Source organism: Panthera uncia (genome assembly GCF_023721935.1).
Source record: "Panthera uncia isolate 11264 chromosome D3 unlocalized genomic scaffold, Puncia_PCG_1.0 HiC_scaffold_8, whole genome shotgun sequence".
NCBI lineage: Eukaryota > Metazoa > Chordata > Mammalia > Carnivora > Felidae > Panthera > Panthera uncia.
Genome location: NW_026057586.1, coordinates 60,891,330 through 60,913,053, shown reverse-complemented (window position 1 = coordinate 60,913,053; position 21,724 = coordinate 60,891,330). Strand labels below are relative to the sequence as shown.

The following is a 21,724-nucleotide window of genomic DNA, read 5'->3' as shown; positions in this document are numbered from 1 at the left end:
GGCTCAGGTCACCATCTCGCGGTCCTGGAGTTCGAGCCCCGCGTCAGGCTCTGTGCTCAGAACCTGGAGCCTGTTTCAGATTCTGCATCTCCCTGTCTCTCTGACCTTCCCCCGTTCATGCTCTGTTTCTCTCTGTCTCAAAAATAAATAAAAACGTTAAGAAAAAAAAATTAAAAAAAAAAAAAAGACCGATCATTAGTGGCTCCTTCCACGGATACTCTGCTGTGGCCTGAATGTTTTTGTCCCGCCCCCAAATTCATATATTGAAGTCCTAATACCCAATGTGATAGTATTAGAAGGTGGGACTTGGGGGGGGGGGTACTTCAGCTATGAGGGTGAAGCCCTCAGGAATGGGATTTGTGCCTTCTGAAAGAGGCTCCAGAGAGATCCCTAGGTCCTTATACAGGGGGAGGACACAGCAGGAACCAGGAGGAGAGCTTTTGCCAGAACGCAGCCAGGCGGGCACCCTGAGCTCAGACTTGCAGCGTCCAGAACTGTGAGCAATACATTTCTGTTGTTTATAAGCCATCCATTCTGTGGTATGTTGTTATAGTGGCCCACGTGGGCTAAAACACACCCCTGGTCTGACAGATGAGAAAGGGGGTCCAGGCAAGTCAACTCAATTCACCTTTTTTTAAAGAAAAATTTATTTACTTTGAGAGACAGAAAGAGAGAGCTGGGGAGGGGCAGAGAGAGAGGGAGAGAGAATCCCAAGCAGGCTCCACACTGTCAGCGCAGAGCCCAACATGGGGCTTGGTCTCACAAACTGTGAGATAATGACCTGAGCCGAAACCAAGACTCAGATGCTTAACTGACTGAGCCACCCAGGCGCCCCTCAATTCACCTTTTAGAAAGCATTTTATTTTGAAAACTTTCGAATATAAAGACATATAGACAGAACACTACATGAGCACCCCATCGCCTGGATGCAGCCACTGGTAACGTTTTGATACGTTTGCTTGTTATTTATATGTATTATTATTGAACCCCTTCACATAACATTCTTCAGCTTGTGTCTCTGAAGAAGCAAGGACCTTCTCACACATACCACAGTGACATTAGCACTCCTAACAAAATAAAAATGATCTCTTAAGAGCACCTAATACTCAGTCTATAGTCAAGCTCCTGACCATCCCAGTTGAATGACACCTTATATTTAAGGCACTTTGCCGTGCCCAAGATACAAGTGTATTAGACCTGTTCTGGAACAGTGAAGGTCAAGGTCACAGATCTTGACACACCAATAACCAATCATATTTCTACGGTCTAGAGAGGCATCTGGATCCAAAGGCACTTAGTGTGGACTTGTTAATATTTGATGAATGGATGAGGAACTATGTTAGTAGTAATTTGTGAATGCAAATTGCAAAGGGAATAAACGGATGAATTCTTCCTGAAGGGTGTCCAGAAAGGAACACTGGAGCTGAGGCTTGAAGGGTGACAGAGCAAGTGGGGCACGGGGGGCTATTGTGACTATTCTGCCTTACTTGGCATGTCTGGGCTTCTGGGTGGGTGGGTGGGTGGGGGGTTCTAGAAGAGAACGCTCAGGGCAGCCATGCCGGAGTGAATTTGCACAGCTCCGAACGCACAGTGGCCGTCGCCCTGAGTGGGGAACCAGCAGAGGTGACTGCGTGACCTGTTCAGACATAGATTTGAGAAGACCACTCTGGGGTGGCTCAGGAGCCAGACTGGGGCCAGGGGACATGTCAGTGATCCATGTGACATATGTCAGGGGTGAGACCACTGACATTGGCTCTGGGGGTGGGGGCAGGGGCTGCCAGGGAACATTTCACAGGACCTGATGATGAACAAAAAGGAAAGCAGCTGGAGAGACTCCGATATTTTTAGATTGGATGACTGGAGAGGCAGTGATGCCCTTACTGGGAGGAGAAACACAGGAGGGGGAGCAAGGTTGTGGTGGAGATTGAGATTATGCTACAGCTCACAGGCCCGCGGACCATACTGGGCAGAGATGTGGGGTGGACCCACGGCCTGTGGCCCACATTCAGATGGAACTCAGGGAGAGGTCCCGGCTGGCAGCCAAGGCCGGCCGGCTACCATTGCTCCCAAGTGGGAACCTGAGCCATATGAGTGTGGGGGTGTGTAGAGAGGGAGAGGAGGGCAGAGGCATGTTGTGCTCATAAGCATGTGGCAGCCAAGCTCAGGAGCCAACAGAGAAGAAAGTGAGTGACAGGTTGCAGGTGCCGGCTGGTGCCTTTCCAGCACATTTCCAGCCACCAGCTCTGACACAACTAAGCTCCTTTCTCATTCAACACCATTTAACGCATCTTTATTGAGCAACTACTATGTTCCAGTGCAACTAAGATCAGAAATCCCATGTTTTGTGCTGACTTCAACCACTGTTTGTCGAGAGTCCCTATAGAGTCTGTGTGCAGTTCTCCTCAGGGCGACTTCCAGAGTCTGACCTCCCTGGTTCCCTGCAGCTGCCTATGGGGGTCCTTGCAGCCTGGTCTCACTTCTTCTCCAAGGTGGGGCATCCCCCTTCCTCTCAGAGTCCTGGCCGAGAGCCTGTTCTGGAGCACAGCTTCCTAGCCCGGCCTTACCTCATTCCAACGTGACTGCGGGCAGGTCACCTAACATCTCTCAGGCTGTAGATCCTCATTGGTAAAAAGGTGCAGGGCTCTCTCTCTCCTCAGGCTGGGAGAGAATTGAGTCCTGTAAGGGAAAGCCTGGCCCAGCCCAGTGCCCGGGCCAGAGTGCTCTATCAGTGTGGGTGACCAAGGCCACTGCGATGCAGGTGATGGACAGTTGGAGTTCAGCTCCCAGCCAAGGGTCAATACCTGATACAGAAGCTGCTTCTCATTTATCAGGACTATATTATGGAGAACATAGATGCTTAAAGCTCAGGGAAACTTGGGCAGGCATCTAACCCGATTTCTGTGTTGTTTTTTTTTTAATAACAACGTGGATAAAACAATGAACACTGGGTCAGAACCCTGGCCTTGCAACCTTCAGATTCTGTGATTGTGGGCAAGTTTTCTCGGCATTTCTTTTCTTGTTATGAGCTTCACTTTCTTTATTTCTAATAATCCCTGACCATCTGTATTCCTTACCAACTCTCAGTGGGTTGCAATGTGGATTAAATGAGATAAACTTTTGAAATACATTGTCAGCTGTCAATCACTAAAAAGTGTTAAGGTCTTATAATGGCATTGATAAGGAAATTGAGCCCTGGGAAAGGGCTAACTCTAAGACTATTGACCACATAAGCAGGGCATCTTCTGAAGAACTTTCAGGAAGGCAAAGAATTTCGTTCAGTTTGCTCCACTATTTCTCATAGCCAAAGTGCCCAGTGTTCTCTTATTTCCATATTGCTTCCCAGTAAACTCACGTTGGAAACACACACACACACACACACACACACACACACACACCATATATTTATTCATGCTAAGGTGTAAATGATTGCTATCCCACTCAGCAAACATTTACTGAGCATCACACGTGTTATTCCCCGCCCCCACCCCCAACCCATTCTCTGCTTTTCTTTGCCCAGCCTTGGGCTCCAGGATGCTGGCCCTTGGGATTGCACTAGCAGCACCTTGCCCTTTGGCTTCTAATTGGTTTCATTAATGGAAAGCACTGGTGGCCTTTTTCTAAAATTAAAAACAATTGTATTGCATAATAATATGCATATGGTAAAGTGCACAGTTCTTTGTTTTACAACTCATAGAATTTGTATGTTTATAAGACGCTCAGATCAAGATCAAGAATATTTGCAACACGCCAGTAGGCTCCTCTTGCTCTTTCGTGGCAGTAACCCCCTCCTTGCCCCGCCCCAGCAATAACATTATTTTGGCTTCTATCACCACAGATTAGTTTTGCCTGCTTTTGAATTTGAGATAGATTGAATCCTACAGGATCTTCTCTTTTATACTTGGCTTTATTTGCTCTGGATCGTGTCAGTGAAATTCATCCACGTTGTTGCGTAAATTAGCAGTTTGCTCATTTTTTATTACAACCAAGTAGAATTGCATTGTGTATTCCAGTTTCTGCCATTGGAACTGGGCTTTCGAAATGAGTAAGAAGCTACCTTCCCTTTAGGAGCTCACCCTGAGGGCACGGACGTGTCTACAGACAATTACAACACAGGGTGCCATAGGAGGAGGGAGGAGAGCATCCATTTTTTCCCTCAAGGAAAGCAAGGAGGATTGTAGAGAGGGGAGCAGAGTCTTAACAGTATGGAGTTGTCTAGAAAAAAGCGAAGACCATCCAAGGGACATAAATAGCAAATCTAAAGACATGGGCACTCTACATAAAGTGGGTCGTTTAGAAGGATGGAGGGCAGAGCAGAGGGACAGAGGGATGTGTGGGGAGGGGACACATTTGAACAGAGGGAAGACTTTGTAAATCTCAGGAACACAGTTCGGATGGAAAGATGTCCTCTCTCAGGAACAGGCAGGAAAGTGATTTGGGGCTTGTACATGAGGTCTGCCCAGGGCATCTGTATTTCCACCAGTGCAGGTGTCGGGTTCTAGTGCCTTTGAAGCCAAGTCACAAACACAGAGAACTCTGCCTTATTCATGAGCCGGCTAACAAAGATTCAAGGTGAATTTTCACAAAACCAGGGAGCATTGCTTGTGGGCAACTAAGCAGTCTTTTTTGCACATTTTAACGAGACCAGGAATCACAATTAGGAAAGATCAGACAGTTACATTTTTAGTGAGGAGGGCAGGGCTATGGATGGGGCGTCAGCCAATTCACACTTGAAAGTCCCAGGGGCTGCTGAGCCCCCTGGTATGGAAGGGGTGTCCAGAAAGCCAGAGCTTGGTCCTTCTTCAGTTCTCGGGAACACTGTGGGGTGTGCCCCAAGTCTGCCACTTGCTGGGAGTGAGACCCTGGACAAGCCGCCCAGCCCACCTGAGGCTTAGCTATGGTGACTCAGAACTGGCTGGCTGGGGATTCATCTGCCCTGCATGCCAGGTCTGAAGGCAGAGCCCTGGGTCTGAGTGAGGAGCCCTCAGTCTGGACAACTGTTTCTGCAGCTAGATTAAAAGTGCTTTACATTCTGGAATGGGCATTAAGGTTTTCATGATTTCTTGTGTAGCAGGAAAACCTCAGTGTTGAGTTACTGCCTGCCTGTGACATCATGTCATCCCAAGGCAGTGATTCTCAACCTTTTGGGGTTCAAGATCCCTTAAATAGCTGATGAAAGCTATAGACCTTTCTCCAGAAAGTCTCACGTAATCAACCTGCTTTGTGGGGTTCCATGTGCCACAGGCTATGAGGCCTGCTCAGCTGGGACAAATGGCTTAGCCCTGCAGCCCCAGGCTGGCCCTCGGTGAGCAGGCTGTGAACAACCTGGGGTCACCGGCCCCCGCTGCCTGCCATCATGACACTCATGTTGGTTGTTCTCATTACTGGGTGTGGATGTTTCTTTTCCTTTCAAATATAGGAACAAAGGTGATGTTCTTTTCTGCTGATTTTGATTCAAATTTTTCTCTCTGAAGAAAGTGCCCAAAAAAGCCTGTGCTTTGGCTAATTCCAGGGTGAACAGTCCTTGCCTCTCCCAACTGGGCAGGAGGGCAGAGCAGAACTCTGCTTTTCGCAACAAGTTGTGCCAATATCAACAACAATGTGTCTATAGAAACCAGCACTAGACTCTTTTTTTTTTTTTTTAATTTTATTGGTGGGGGAGCGGGGGAGAGGGGCAGAGGGACAGAGAATCTTAAGCAGGGCTTGATCCCATGACCCTGGGATCATGACCTGAGCCTAAATAGAGTTGGACGTTCAATCGACTGAGCCACTCAGGTGCCCCAGCACCAGACTTTTTCTACAAAGTGTCCTGGTCTCTATAAAGGTTTTAACGAAATCTTAAGTCTATAAGTCATACGCAAATACCTTGTCATTAGGAGACATTTTCATGAAAACATTTTATTAAACCATTACCGATAGGGAAAAATCTCAGACCATTGTCACCAGCTCTGATCCTGTTCCTGCCTAGTTCCTCTGTCCCACATGAATCCTTCCATGTCTTTTTCTCAACATTTCCCTTCTTGCTGAATATTGAGCTGTTTTCATTTGTTCATGGGTAGAAACAGTGCTGTGCTAAGTAAACACTCTCATAAATGCATCCTGTGGGCATGGGTTTTTTGTTTTTTTTTTTTTTTTCTGGGGTATACCACCAAGAAATGAGAATGCTGGCTTTTAGGGTATGCACACTTTTTTTTTTTTTTTTTTTTTTAAAGTAGGCTCTACACCCAACATGGAGCTTGACCTCATGACCCTGACATCAAGAGTCACATGCTCTCCTGACTGAGCCAGCCAGATGCCCCAGGGTAGGTACATTTAAAAATTCAAGTAGAGGGATGCCTGGGTGGCTCAGTCAGTTGAGTGGCCAACCGTTGATTTCGGCTCAGGTCATGATCTCACCGTCGGTTGTGAGATTGTCCCCTCAAGTGGGGCTTTTTTGCGCTGGGTGTGAAGCCTGCTTGGGATTCTCTGTCTCTCTGCCTCTCCCCTGCTCATTGTCTCCCTGTCTCTCTCAAAAAAAAAAAAAGATTCAAGTAGATACTACTTTCGTATTCCTAACATGTATGCAGGTTTCTTGGCATCTCTGGGGGCCCTTTCCCCCGTCCTTCCTGCGCTGATCAATAAGCTGGTTGCAAAGCCTCCCTGGACAGCCCTTCTTCCCATTTCTGTTAAACTGTCATCATTACAATAATAATTTAATAGCTGTCACTTTCCTTCAAAAGGTATTTAAAAGTGTACTCTTTATTAATGTTTACTTGTTTTTGAGAGAGCACCAGCAGAGGAGGCGCAGAGAGAGGGGGACAGAGGATCCGAAGCAGGCCCCAGGCTGACAGCACAGAGCTGGATGTGGGGCTCCAACCCCGGAACCGCGAGATCATGAGCTGAGCCAAAGTCTGACGCTCAACCGACTGAGCCACCCAGGGGTCCCCAAAACACCCCTTTTTAAAGCATGTATGAAAGGCTTTCAGAAATGGAAAAGCGAGTGGCTTGTGAGGAATATGCTTAAGAAAATGTTCAAGCTCACTAATGTTCAAAGGAGTATAAATTTAAAAAAGAAGCAGTTGCCACCTTCTGCCTCCTGTCCTTTAGCAAAGATTTTTTAAAAACCAGCCCTGGTGAGAGTGCAGGAGAATAGGAATTTATACTCTTCCTCCTGGTGGGTGTGTACATTGTTCCATCCTTCTGGAAAGTAATTCGAGAACATGTATCACAAACATGAGAAAAATGATCATCACCCTTATCTGTTCATTCTGCTTTAGGGAATGTATTCTGGCAAACGCCAGTCTCGTGGAGGGTGTTTCATCGTCTCCACTGGTCTATGAGCTCCCCGCGGCTCACACAGACCCACCGGGCCCACCAGGGAGGACCCAGGCAAGGGTGCAGCACCACGGGTCTCTCAGAACAGCATCCTCCCGGGCAGTGGCCCGTTCTCCCCGTGTGGCGGGCCTCGCCCTCTGCAGGCGCCAGCCTGGGGCCGTGCCTTGGCTGCCCTGGCGCCACCCCCACTCTGGGGGAATGATCCTCCTTCGAGCCGGTCTGGTGAAGTGTCCCGATCGGAAAGCTGCCCTCGCCTCCTCCTTGGCATGGTTCAGTGTCTCAGGGGACGGACGGAGTCCAGGGCTCTGGCCTGGGAGGAGGCGACGCGCGTCAGCTTCCGCGGGTGCGTCCTGGGACTCGGGGAGGCCCTGCTGGGAGGAGAGCACCCAGGCTGTAGGGGCCCAGGGCTTCAGCCCACTTGTGGGTTGGTAATGTTCTTGGGAGAGACTCTCCCTTTGTAGGTGGGGTGGGCCAAGCCCGGCCGCAGCTCGGGGGCCAGAACAACAAGACGTTGTGTGAGCAGGACACAGTCTTGACACTTGAGGATTTATCCTTGGGCGATAAATAAAGCATGGGTTTCAAGCTCTTTCACTTTACGAATTAGCGCATTCATTAAACAAGGTATCTGGATTCAAAGACCAAGCACTCAGAAAGGGGGGCGCTTTCATAAAAACGAAATTGTGACCAACCGACCAACCGACCAACCAACAAAATACCAAACAGACTCTTCTTACACACAGAGAACAAACTGGTGTTTGCCAGAGGGGGAGGGGGTGGGGGTGGGGAGGTGGGTGGAATAGGTGAGGGAGATTAAGATGTAGGAACCTCCAGCTATAAAACAAATAAATCACAGAGCTGAAAAGTAGAGCATAGGGAATAGAGGCCATAATACTGTAACCACGTTGTGTGGTGACACATGGTGACCACACTCACTGTGGTGAGTACTGGGTATGGAGTTGTCACATCACTATATTGTGTATGACTATATAATTGGGCCTCAGCTATTGACACTACAAGAATGTGCTTGTTGTTAGCTACTGCAACAACAACAACGACAATAATAATATTAATAATAATAGGAATTGTGTTAAAGCAGAATCTTCTGAATCTTCTCTACTTCATTATTCCATAACACCTAGGATTGGCCTAGAGATGGGCAGTTCCTGCCTTTCCACTTTATAACGAAGCCCACTTGTGATGGTGGAATTTCACAGATCATGCCAGTGGATGATAATTGCTTAAAGGACAGAAAAAAAAAACCCATAAATCCACTGGGCTTATTTGTTGTGTACAGATTGCATTCACAACTGATACACAACATGCAATTATTTTTTTAATGGATGTACTCTAATTATTATAGTCTTCCTGAGCCCCTCCACTTTTTTTTCTATTAAATTGCAATTTCTGATAGCTATTTGGTATGTGGATCTGATGAGTTGGTCAATAAATATTGCCAGAAGTAGAAGAGAAAAAAGAAAAGAAAAAAGCTTGCCACCTCATATTTGTGAGCTTAAAACTCCGCCATACCTTGTTTGTCTTTATCTACATAAGTGGGAAGAAGAGAATAAAATAGGGTCTTTAAAAAGTTCTTAAGTGCTGCTTATGATGTCACAGGTGAATCCCTTACAATGAGCTGGAAACGATTTGTAATACCCAAATCATACTTTGTACCTGTGACACACACATGTGCACACACTCACGCACACACACTCACAGGCCTCAGTCAGAATCTCAATGTTGACTTACGTGAAGCCTGTCTTTTTAAGTTGCTCAGAAAACTGCTAACAGCATTTGCACTAATGGGCAGCACTGGGGGTAAGAGAGACAGAGAATGAGAGGGAATTTAATTTCTATTCTATAATCTTTTGTACCTCTAGAATTTTGTACCTTTTAACTTAGACCACACACATGTATTACCAATTCAGAATAGTAATCAGTGTTGTTTTTTAAAATTTAGCTCCAAATGCTCTTCAGTTGCTTCTGTAAACATACAGACCTAATTATGGAGAAATCCTAAAAGAAAACTAACACTGACTGAGGGGCCAAATCAAATTTTGCCAAGGGCAAAAGGAAGATCTTTTTTTTAAAAAGTGGAGCTGGAACAGCTAGATATTTATATAGAAAAAAATAAGGCTTGGCCCATATTTCACTCCACCTACAAATATTAATTCAAAGAGCCAGAACCATAAAGCTTCTAGAAGAAAACAATAGAAAACAATCTTTGCAACTTTAGGGTAGACAAATATTTCTTGGACATGACACAAAAAGCACTAACTACAAAACAAAAATTTGATATATTGAATTTCATTAAATTTTAAAATGTTCTGCTTATCAAACAATAATATTTTTTATTTTATTTTCATTTTTTTAAAGTTTATTTTTGAGAGACAGAGAGAGCAAGAGAGTGAGCACGAGTGAGGGGAGGGACAGAGAGAGAGGGAGCGAGAATCCCAAGCAGACCCTGAGCTGTTAGCAGGGAGCCCGACACGGGCCTCAAACACACAAACTGTGAGGTCATTGCCTGAGCCAAAACCAGGAGCTGGCCAGTTAACCAACTGAGCCACCCAGGTGTCCCTCAAACAATAAACTTAAGTTGAAAATTCAAGCTACAAACTGGGAGAAATATTTAGAAAAATATATCTGACAAAGGACTTTTAGCCAGAATGTTTAGAGAACTCCTATCAATTAACAATAAAAAGATGAACAATCCAAATAAAAAATGGACAAGAGACTTGAACAGTCACTTCACAAAAGATCTACAAATGGCTAGAATTGTGCTCAGTACGGGTCATTACTGGCCAAGTCAGTTTCAACATCTGAACATCAAAAAAGTTCACATCAACAGAATAAATTAGGAAAACCATACCTCACCATACCATAACGGAAAACCATTATCTCAGCAGATACAGAGAGAGCATTTGACAAAATTCAATAGCCATTTATGACACAAACTCTTAGCAAAATAAACATAGAAGGGAATTTCCTCAAGCTGATTAAGGGTGTCTACAAAACAAAACAACTACACTGGACTTCATGAAAATTTAAAACTTTCAGGCATCAAAGGGCACTAATAGGAAAGTGAAAAGAGAACCTACAGAATAGGAGAAAACATTTGTAAATCATATATCTGTTAGGGGTCTAATATCCAGAATATATAATTTTAACAACTCAACAATAAGAATAACTCAATTTAAAAAACAAGCAAAGAACATAAAGAGACATTTTTCCAAAGAAGATATACAAATGATATACAAACATGTTCAATATAATTAGACATTAGGAAAATGCAAATGAAAACCACCGTGAGATAAGACTGTACACCCAATAGGCTGGCAATTTAAAAACAACAACAACAACAACAACAACAACAACAACCAGAAAACAAGTGTTGTGAGTATGTGGAGAAATTGGAACCTTTGTGCTTTGTTGGTGGAAATGTAAAATGGTACAAGTGCTGTGAAAAACATTTTGGTGGTTCCTCAAAAAATGAAAAACAGAATTACCATATGATTCCAGCAACATGGAATATAAGCACAGAAGAATTCAAAGCAGGGACTCAGATATTTGTACATTCATGTTGATAGCAGAATTATTCACAATAGTCAAAAGACAGAAGCCACCCAAGTGTCCATCAAGAGATGATTGGAGAAGCAAAATGTGGTAAAGCCATACAATGGATATTATTCAGCCTTCAAAAGGAAAGAATTCTAACACATGTCACAACATGGATGAACCTTGAGAACATTATGCTAAGTGAAATAAGCCAGTCACAGAAGGACAAATACTATGTGATTTGACTTATATGAGGTGCAGAGAGTAGTCAAATTCATAGTGACAGAAAGTACAATAGATATAACCAGGGGTTAGGGAAAGGGAAGGAATGAGAAGTTATTTTGGCGGGGGCGGGGGGGGGATTTTTATTTTTTATTTTCCTTTTTTTTTTTTTTTTAACTTTTTTTACATTTATTTATTTTTGAGAGACAGAGAAACAGAGCACATGTGGGGAGGGGCAGAGAGAGAAGGAGACAGAATCCAAAGCAGGCTCCAGGCTCTGAGCTCTCAGCACAGAGTCCGATGCGGGGCTCAAACTCACAAACCATGAGATCATGACCTAAGCTGACTTTGGACGCTTAACTGAGCCACCCAGGTGCCCCAGTTTTTATTTTACTCTTTAATTAATTTTAAAATTTCAATCCCAATATAGTTAACATGCAGTGTTGTATTAATTTCAGGTGTACAATTTAGTGATTCAACAATTCTATACATTAGTCAGTGTTCATCATGATTAAGTGTGAGAAGTTAACATTTAATGGATACGGAGTTTTAGTTTGGGATGATGACAAAGTTCTGAAAATGCTTCGTGGTGATGAATGCACAAGTGGTGGGAATGTATTAATGCCTCTGAAGTGCATATTTAAAAATAGTTAAAATGTAGTGGAGCTTGGGTGACTTAGCCGGTTAAGCGTCTGACTCTTGATTTCAGCTCAGTTCATGATCTCATGGTTCATGAGTTCAAGCCCTGCATCAGGCTGTGCACTGACAGTTTGGAGCCCACTTGGGATTCTCTCTGTGCTCCTCCCGCTCTCTCTCTCTCTCCCTTTTTAAAAAAATTATTTATTTGTTTATTTATTTATTTATCTATTTATTTATCTATTTATTTATTTATTTAAATTTACATCCAAATTAGTTAGCATATAGTGCAACAAGGATTTCAGGAGCAGATTCCTTAGTGCCCCTTCCCCATTTAGCCCATCCTTCCCACAACTCCTCCAGTAACCCTCAGTTTGTTCTCCATATTTGAGTCTCTTATGTTTTGTCCTCCTCCCTGTTTTTATATTATTTTTATTTCCCTTCCCTTATGTTCATCTGTTTTGTCTCTTAAAGTCCTCATATGAGTGAAGTCATATGATTTTTGTCTTTCTCTAATTTCACTTAGCATCATACCCTCCGGTTCCATCCGCGTAGTTGGAAATGGCAAGATTTCATTCTTTTTGATTGCCAAGTAGTACCCCATCGTATATATATACCACATCTTCTTTATCCGTTCATCCACCAATGGACATTGGGCTCTTTGCATATCGTGGCTATTGAGAGTGCTGTTATAAACATGGGGGTGCTTGTGTCCCTTCGAAACAGCACACCTGTATCCCATGGATAAATGCCTAGTAGTGCAATTGCTGGGTCAGAGGGTAGTTCTATTTTTAGTTTTTGGAGGAACCTCCATACTGTTTTCCATAGTGGTTGCACCAGTTTGCATTCCCATCTCTTTTTCTCCCTCTTAAAAAAATAAACTTAAGAAATGATTAAAATGGGTAAAAATTTACATTATATATATTTTACCATGATAAAAAATAGCAGAAACAACAAAAAATACTTGAGTAGAAATCTAACAAAATACATTCAAGACCCATATTCTGCAAACCACAAAACACAGATTAAAGAAATCAAGGAAGATATAGATAAATAGGGACAGACAACTTGTTTGTGGGTTCAATATTGTCCAGTATTGGTAAGATGCCAATTCTCCCCAACTGAGAGGTAGGGATTCAATGTGATCCCAATCAAAATGCTAGCAGGAATTTTTTTCTTTTAGAAATCAACAAGATGATTCTAAACTTCAGATGGAAAGTCAAAGGAGCCCAAAAAATTTTGAAAAAGAAGAACAAAATTGAAAGAGTCACTCTACCTGACTTCAAGACTTTCTATAAAGCTAGTCATCAAGACAGTATGGTATTGGTGAAAGAAGAGACATACCGATCAAATGGAACAGAATGGAGTTCAGAAACCTGAGTTTCTGAATGCTGAGTTCCAGGCATATGTGGTCAACTGATTTCCAACAAAGTGTAAAGTTAAGTCTGTAGTCTTTCAACAAATGATTCTGGAACGTTGGATATCCATATGAAAAAACAACTTTGATCCACACCTTGAACTATATACAAAATTAACTCAAAATGGGTCATAAATGTACAACCTAAATGCACAACCTAAAACTATAACATTTCTAGAATATAAAATAGGAGAAAAGTATTCTGAGTTTGGGTTAGGCAGAGATTTCTTAGCTACCACATCAAAGTCATAAGCCATAAAAGAAAAAAAAATGATAAACTGAACTGTATCAAAGTTAAGAACATTTCGTCTTCAAAAGGGATTGTTAGGAAAATGAAAAGTCAAGCCGTGCATTTGGAGAAAATATTTGCAAATCACATATTGTGATAAAGGTCTTATATCCAGAATAAATAACTCTCAAACTCAATGATAAGAAAACAAACAACCCAGTAGAAAATGGGGAACAGATTTGGAGAGAGACTTCACTAAAGAAGATAATTCACACTAAGAGACGATCATCAGAGAAATACAAATTAGAACTATGATGAGATGCCACTTATTAAGATGTGTGCAATTTACAAATTAAAAACAAATCTGACAGGAAGCATCTGGCCGGCTCAGTCAATATAGAGCATCGACTCTTCAATTTGGGATAGTGAGTTCAAGCCCATGTATGGTGTGGAGTTTACTTAAAAAAAAACAAAACAAAACAGGGGTGCCTGGGTGGCTCAGCCAGTTAAGGGTCTGCCTCTTGATCTCAGCTCAGGTCATGATCTCGGGGTTGTGAGTTCAAGCCCTGTGTTGGGCTCCACACTGGCATGAAGTCTACTTAAAGAAAAAAACAAAAAACAAAACTTACAAAACAAGACAAACCCAACAAACCTGACAATGCCAAGTGCCGACAAAGATGCAGAGCCACTGGAACTCTCATGTTTTGCTGGTGGGAATGTAAAGTAGACAACAGCACGGCAGTTTCTCATAAAGTTAAACATTCAACCATACAGCCCAGCAATCCCATTTCTAATTATTTGCCCAAGTGAAACAGAAACCTATATTCACATAGAGACCTGTGCATGAATCTTTAGAGCGGCTTTACTCATAATGGCCCCAAGCTGTAAGTAACCCCCGAAATGTGCCTCAACTGGGAATGGGTAAACACGCTGGTTTATTCATACAACAGACTACTGCTTGGCGGTAAAAAGGAATGAATTCCTGCTGTGTGCAACAACATGGATGATCGTGAAATGCATTTTGCTAAGTGAAAGAAGCCAGATTCAAAAGACTGTGTATGAACTGTGTAATTCATTTATATGACATTTTGGAAAAGGCAGAGATATAGCAATAGTTCAGTGGTAATGAACCAGGAGCTGGGGTTGAGGGGAGAGTGACTACAAAGGGGACACCGGTGAATTTGCAGACGGTGATGGGCTGGGTTGAAACTTGGTTGTGGTGGTAGTTACACAAATGTATGCATTGTGAAATTTTGCAGAGATGTACATTAAAAAGGATGAGTTTTACTGGCTGTAAATCATACTTCAATTAAAAAATAAAGACTGGTAGAGGCGCCTGGGTGACTCAGTCAGGCAAATTACTTCAGCTCAGGTCAAGATCTCCAGTTCATGATTTCAAGCCCCACGTTGGGCTCTGTGCTGACAGCTCAGAGCCTGGAGCCTGCTTCAGATTCTGTGTCTCCCTCTTTCTGCCCCTCCCCTGCTCACACTCTGTCTCTCTGTCAAAAAGAAACATTAAAAAAAAACTTGTGGGGGCGCCTGGGTGGCTCAGCCGGTTAAGCCTCTGGCTCTTGGTTTCAGCTCAGGTCATGATTTCACGGTCTGTGGGTCCGAGCCCCAAGTCAGGCTCTGTGCTGTCAGAGCGGAGCCTGCTTGGGATCCTCTCTCTCTCTCTCTGTCTCTCTGCTCCTCCCCTACTCACTCTCTCTTCCTCTCAAAATGAATAAATAAATCTAAAAAAAAAAAAAAAGCCTGGTCAGGGTGCAAAATGGTATCACCCTGGAATTCTCTTTAGCAGTTGTTTTTTGTTTTTTTTTTTAATAGTTAAACGTAACTGTATCCTATTACACAGTGATTTCACTATGCTTAGGTATTTTACCCTAGAGAAATAAAATATTTGTTCACATAAAGATTTATACAGGAATGTTTATAGCACCCTTATTCATAATAACCCCAAACTGGAAACAGCTCTAATGTCTATTAACAGAATTGGATAAACACATCTTGGTACATGTATACAATAGAATACTACTCTTCAATAAAAAGAAACCAAGTATCTACACAGCCACAGCGGTGACTCTTAAAAACAATTATGCTGAGTGAGAGGAGCCAGACAAAAAAGAGCACGTATTGCAGGATTCCATTTGTGTGAAGTCCAACAACAGATGAAGTGATCTGTGGGGAGAGAAATGAGAACGGCCGGGGGAGAGGGGAGGCACAGACTGGAACGGAGCAGTGGGAACTTTCTAGAGTTCTGCATAAACCTGGATCTGGATTAGGGTGTTTGTTACATGGGTATAGACATTTGTCAGAGCACAAACAGCACACTTACGCACTGTGCATTTCAGAGTATGTAATTACAACCTCAATACAAAATATGTATCTACTGACAGGTGTCGGCAAATGGTTGCCTGGAGGGGGTGCTGACAGGAAGGGGCGCAAGGAACTTTGTGGGTGATGGAAATATTCATATCTTGTTTGGAGTAATCAAAACTTATCAAACTGAACACATAAGAACGGTATAATTTATTGTATGTAAATGATACCTCGATACAAATAATGTAAACACATAAAATAAAGCTGCATAAAAAGGGGAACAGGAGTCAGCACAAGAGACATCATATTTTTAAAAATAATTTTAAAGCATTTTTAATTGTGGTTAAAAAAAAAAAAAAAGCACATACCGTAAAATTTGCCATCGTCACCATTTTCCCAGAGCGCAGTTCAGGAGCGGAAGTGTATTCACACTGTTGCGCAACAGATCTCTAGAATTTTGTCATCTCGCAAAACTGAATCTCCGCATCCATTAGATAGTAGCCCTCGGTTACCACTCCCCCAGCCCCTGGCAGTCACCATTCTATTTTCCGTCCCTATGAAGTTGACTACTCTAGAGACCTCAGATAAGTGGAAGCATACCAGTATTTGTCTTTTTCTGACTGGTTTATTTCACTCCAGGTAATGACCTCAAGGTTCGTTCGTGCTGTAGCAGCTGGCAGAATCTCCTTCCTTTCTAAGGCTGGATATATTCCGTTGTGGGAATATATCACATTTCGTGTATCTATTCATCCACCAGTGGATGGCTTCTACCTGCTGGCTATTGTGAATGATGCTGCTGTGAACATGGGTGTAAACATGTGGCGTCAGGTTTTTGTTTTTTTTTTTAAATAAAAAACCAGGGTAGCACAGACTGTCTTACTGTAACTTTCCCCTTCCTTTTCTGCACTGACCTTGCTGCTGACCAGAAATTCATCAGAGGCCAGTGCAGTAACAGCCTATGACACCCATACCAAGCATTGAATCCTGACAGTGACCCCGTGGGAGCAAAAGCTCATGCTTTTCGCAAAGCCCAAAATTTGTCTTTGGAGGCAGTGCAGAAATCCAGTTGGAGGTTAATCCAAGCCAAAAGGCAGCAAAGGTCATCTTTCGTATGTGCCCAGGAAAAAGACCTTCCGGACTGCCAGGAGTGGTGGCTCTTTCTTACCCAACAACTCCTAGCCTCATTTGGCTCCTCTCTCGACCCTCCATCTTCCCTGAGGTGTAGCAGGAAGCTTGCAGAGGAGGAGGTGTGTGCCTATTACCAGGTGGCAGTAGACCCTCCCCTCTCCCAGGCCCTGTGGGACCCAGAGAGGGTGTTGCCCACATGACTGGCTTTCTCAGCTGCTTGCTATCCTCTGTCTTGCCCTGTACCCATCAGCCTTCCCGCATTCTAGGCTCTGCATATTCTCTAGCCATAGCTGTCCGTAGGCGAACTGGTAATATCCCTGGGGAAGCACTGTTCATACACACATCTGTGAATTTGCAAGCTTGTATATTCTATAATGCTCTGGGCAAAACAAGATGGTGGCCAACGTATGTCGTTTTGCATGCCTTGCACGCAGGCCCAACACAAGTACAGCTTCTCGTGTCCCCCAACAAGACCTTACAAATCCACCTGAGGGTGCAAAACAGGCTCCAGGTATACACACAGGCCGGGAAGCTAGGGATTTGGCTTCCGCTGGAAACACCATTTCCCCACTTCCTTACAACCATGATGGGGAATACACATCCGCTCCAGCCATGGCCCCAGAACGGCTGCTTCCTGTCATAGCCCGAGAGTTAATCTCCTCCCAACTGGCTCAGGAAGAAGATACTACATTCAGATACTCTGTACTTGTTATGTTCAAGCTTTGTAGAGCAGAGACTTTTGATAGAAACTGCTTCCCTACTTGCCTTTATAGTTTTCATCGATTCTAAAACAAGCCATGTATCTTGAATGTTGTACCTACTCATGCCTTCTGGGTATCAAGTATATTTGAACTATGTCATTACTAAGTTTACACCTTTTATACCTGTGTGGGACTTGCCACTATTTATACTCTACCACCATCCAGTTCAATTTAATCCTACAGGTGTTTACCCAGAGTCTGCTGTGTGCTCCACCCTTCTGCAGATAGGGACCCGCTCAGATAGCTTTAATGGTGCCTCATTGTCTATTAGACAAATCACACAGTCTGCAGCATGGCTCATACGGCCTGTGATTTTCTTCCAGTCTGGGGTGCCTGGCATTGGGTAAGTCTTTACCAGATGCTTGCCACTGATTATGATCATTTCTTTAGCCTCCCTGCCTGCTGCCCCCACTCCTATATCCCACCCTTGGGTCATACTGGCCATTGGCTGATGCTGAATTTACTACACACTGTCATGATGACTCAGCATTGTTGTTCCTGTGATTCCCTGACCCCCCCCCCCCCCCCCCCACGGAAGCTGTTTCTCTACGTCCATCTAAATCCTAACTCATCCTTCAAGATCTATCTCAGATGTAACCCATCCTGTAAAACCTTTTGATGTCCTTCCCCTCCGACATAATATACTTCTCCTCTCTGTTGTCCCCCAGCACCTTGTTATGCTTTTTACAACATCGATCATTTATAATCTTATATGCCTGTTTGTGTCCATCTGTACTTTAAATTGTAAACTTCTCGAGGACAGGAATCATGTCTTATTATGAGTAACCCCAGCACTCAGCTCAGAACCTAACTGTAGTAAGTGTAAAAATAATAACAAACATTTCACATGAGCCCTCAGTCTGGCCAGGAATGGATATATCTCATTTACTCCCCACTCTGCGAGCAGGTAATATTATTACCTATTTTACAGATAATGAAACTGAGGCACGGAGAGTATAAGAAGCCTAAGGTCTTACACAGCTAGTAAGTAGTGTTGTTGGGATATGTTAAATAAATGATTATTAGCATGTTGAATTGAGTTGAATCAAGATTTTTTTCTATTCTGGGAAGATGTCGAAAAAATAAAAGTCACGGTCCCTGTCCTTGAAATACTTAATTGGCAACACTCTTTGCCATCACAAGACTGTGCATGTCAATGTCCAGAAGCATAGCTTCAATTCCATCTTAAATCTACCTAAAAATCATTAAACGGCTTTTCTAAAGTTATTATTGTAGCCTTGAAAAACAAAACAACCTCTTGTCAAAATCTTGATTAAACTCTGGATGAGCTAGTTCAATTATATCTTGTTTTCTTATTGGACTTAAATTTTACATCATATCTTTACTTTGGCCATGACCAAATGTATCTCAAAAATATGCTGACTTTTTTTTTTTTTGGTTATACACACGCTATGTCATATTACATAGAATGATGGCATTTACTCTCTCATGATTCCTAAATCCTGTGTCCACACAGTCGTGGATACGGGAGAGCACAGCGGCTAAGCATCCCTGCCCTCCAGGGGCGGACATCTCGAATCACACTCTACAGTTCAGGGTCAACTCCGAAGGGAAATGGTTTTTGCAGGCCGCCAACATCTGAGAGCACGGGCACCGCGCAGTTCGCCACCGCGGACAGCAGGGGGCGCATATCCACCCAGAGCCGCGCGGCCAAGCCCTACAGGCCCCCAGGCCCAGGGGCGCAGAGAACCGCCTTGGGGGCACCCTGCTGATGTTCCACTTGAGATGTGGAGAACCAAAGAATTCACAACGTGGAAACACTTCTGGTCAGCAGCAACTGGAGGCTGAAACCCAAAACAAGGATGAAGGAGCGTTTCATCACCCTGACCCTTACTGGGATGGTTTTGATGAATCTGGTCCAGGTGCCAGATGTGCACGGCACTTGGCCAGCTGGGGGGCGGGGCGGGGGGGTTGAGAAGCGAGGTCGTCCCAAGGGATGGGAAGGGGACAGAGGACATGCCTGCGCTGAGTCAGACGATCCGGACCCAAGCAGTGGATAGGAGAGTGCACAGCATTGGCCCTGAGCCAAAGCTGATGGGGGACTGAACTGATACCATGGAACACGTCAGGCAAACCGACAGTGTACCGTAAGGCTAGTGCCTGGTGGGACCTGCAGAAGAGAGGCCAGGTCACTCACCTGTGCAGGAGGTTGGACCAGGTCATTCCTATGCCTCCCCTACCCCTCCTGGGAGACTGTTAGGTTGAACAGGAGACGCTGTCAAAGTCCCCAATTACTTTATGCACATATGTGTCAGATCATCCTACAAAATGGAAGATAACCCTGTGGCATGACTGATGAACGGTGAAATTGCCTCATGGAATCATAGCATACCTACCACCTGCCTGAGAGGTCCCTTTCCTCACCCCAAAATTACAAGCAGCTCTCTGGTAGACATGCCAATATGTCTCAGTGACAAAGGTACTGAGTGTTTCCAGCACGAAGTGCTCACTGCTTTGCCTTGTGCCCAAGGCCCTCTGAACTGGCCCCAGTGTCTTTCTTTTTTCTTTCTTTCTTATTTATTTTTTTAATTTTTTAAATGTTTATTTTTGAGAGAAAGAGAGAGAGAGAGAGCAAGCAAGAACGGGGGAGGGGAAGAGAGAGAGGGAGACACAGAATCCAAAGCAGGCTCCAGGCTCTGAGCTGTCAGCACAGAGCCCGATGCGGGACTGGAAGTCACAGACTGTGAGATCATGACCTGAGCCGAAGTCGGACGCTCAACTGACAGAGCCACCCAGGTGCCCCTGGTCCCAGTGTCTTTAACATCACCTTCCTGTCCCTCTCCTGGGTGACACCATGCCCCTGCCCAGCCAGCCAGCACTCAGAACTTTCCTTCATGGCACCCTCTCCACCTGGAATGCCCCACCCTGATTCTTGACCTAACCTCCACTCACCTCCTCAAACTCAGATTCAACATCACTTCCTCCGGGAAGCCCGCACTGATGCTCATGGGTGACAGTGGAGCCCTGTGCCAGCCCCTGTTGCCAGCCCTCTCCTGTGGACCCCCTCGGTGCCAGGCACTGGAGGGCAGGGGCTCCAAGGTTATGGAAACCTATGTTTGCTTTTTCTCCAGATCAAGACACAGCTTTTGTTGCATCTTTAAAATACCACAAATAAGCCTGAGGAATGGTCCAGCATCTTGCTGCTTCTGCAGCTGGACAACTTAAATCTTATCAGCCATCTGCTGAACTGTTTCTTTTTTGGAAACATAGATACCATCCCCAAATGTTCTGATACTTTATTTCTGACTGTTGTGGCTTGCTGAATCAGAGCAGTTGAATTCGATACAAGTTCAATGTCATTTCAAGAACTGACTCCTCTTGCTGGGCCTGAGATACTGAACAAGCGATGCCGGGCCTCATCCAAACCCCACAGATATATTTTTTACCCAAGAAATCTCAGGTTTCAACAAGGGAACCATTCTCCCGAATAGCAGTGTTGATGGGGAAGTGAGCAAACACAGACCTTCTGTTTTACCGGAAGCCCAGGGTAACACTCTTGGTCATGTTCTGTACATGACTACAGATAGTGCAAACTGAGGCCAGTTCCTTTCTGTCTCCACACCACTTGCCAGCCTGGAGCCTCTTCCCAAGGAGATGGAGTTCTACACTGATGTGATCGAAGTCCCTCTGCAGGTTCCTCAGGGGCCCTTCACAGTAGCAGCGTGCCGCTTCGGAGTAATGTCGACATTTTCCGGAATGTCGACAGTCTAATTGCTGAGAATGTTCTTCACTCTTGCCCTAGATGAAGCAAAGCCGGAGGTAGATGTTAGGACGAGATACACGAATAGTCGCGGACAGGCACCTCTGACCTCCAAGAGCCCGGGGGAGCATGGCACACGAGGAAGCCGGGGTGCTCCCTCTGTATGAACTTGCGTGTTCTGAGTCATAGCACTCCCCAAGGCCAGAATCATGTCCCGCCTACCCCCCCCCCCCCCCCCCCCCCAACTCCAGGCTCGGGCTCTTTCGCTTGTCCAGCCCAGCATGATGATGACGGTCCTGTCCCTCAGCTGCTTCCATGTCGCACCTGGATTTGAAGCTGCCGTTGGGATCATTGCAAGAACCCCCCTCCTTTCCTACACTGGGTCCTCAGCTTTCACTTACTGTCATCCTTCTCTCTTCTGCTGCTTGTTT

General features: G+C 44.5%; 1 pseudogene; it reads right to left on the bottom strand.

The window, feature by feature from the left end:
* Nucleotides 1-15,376: 15,376 nt before the first annotated feature.
* On the bottom strand, nt 15,377-21,503 carry LOC125914848 (60S ribosomal protein L9-like; annotated as a pseudogene).
* Between the last annotated feature and the right edge of the window lie 221 nt (nt 21,504-21,724).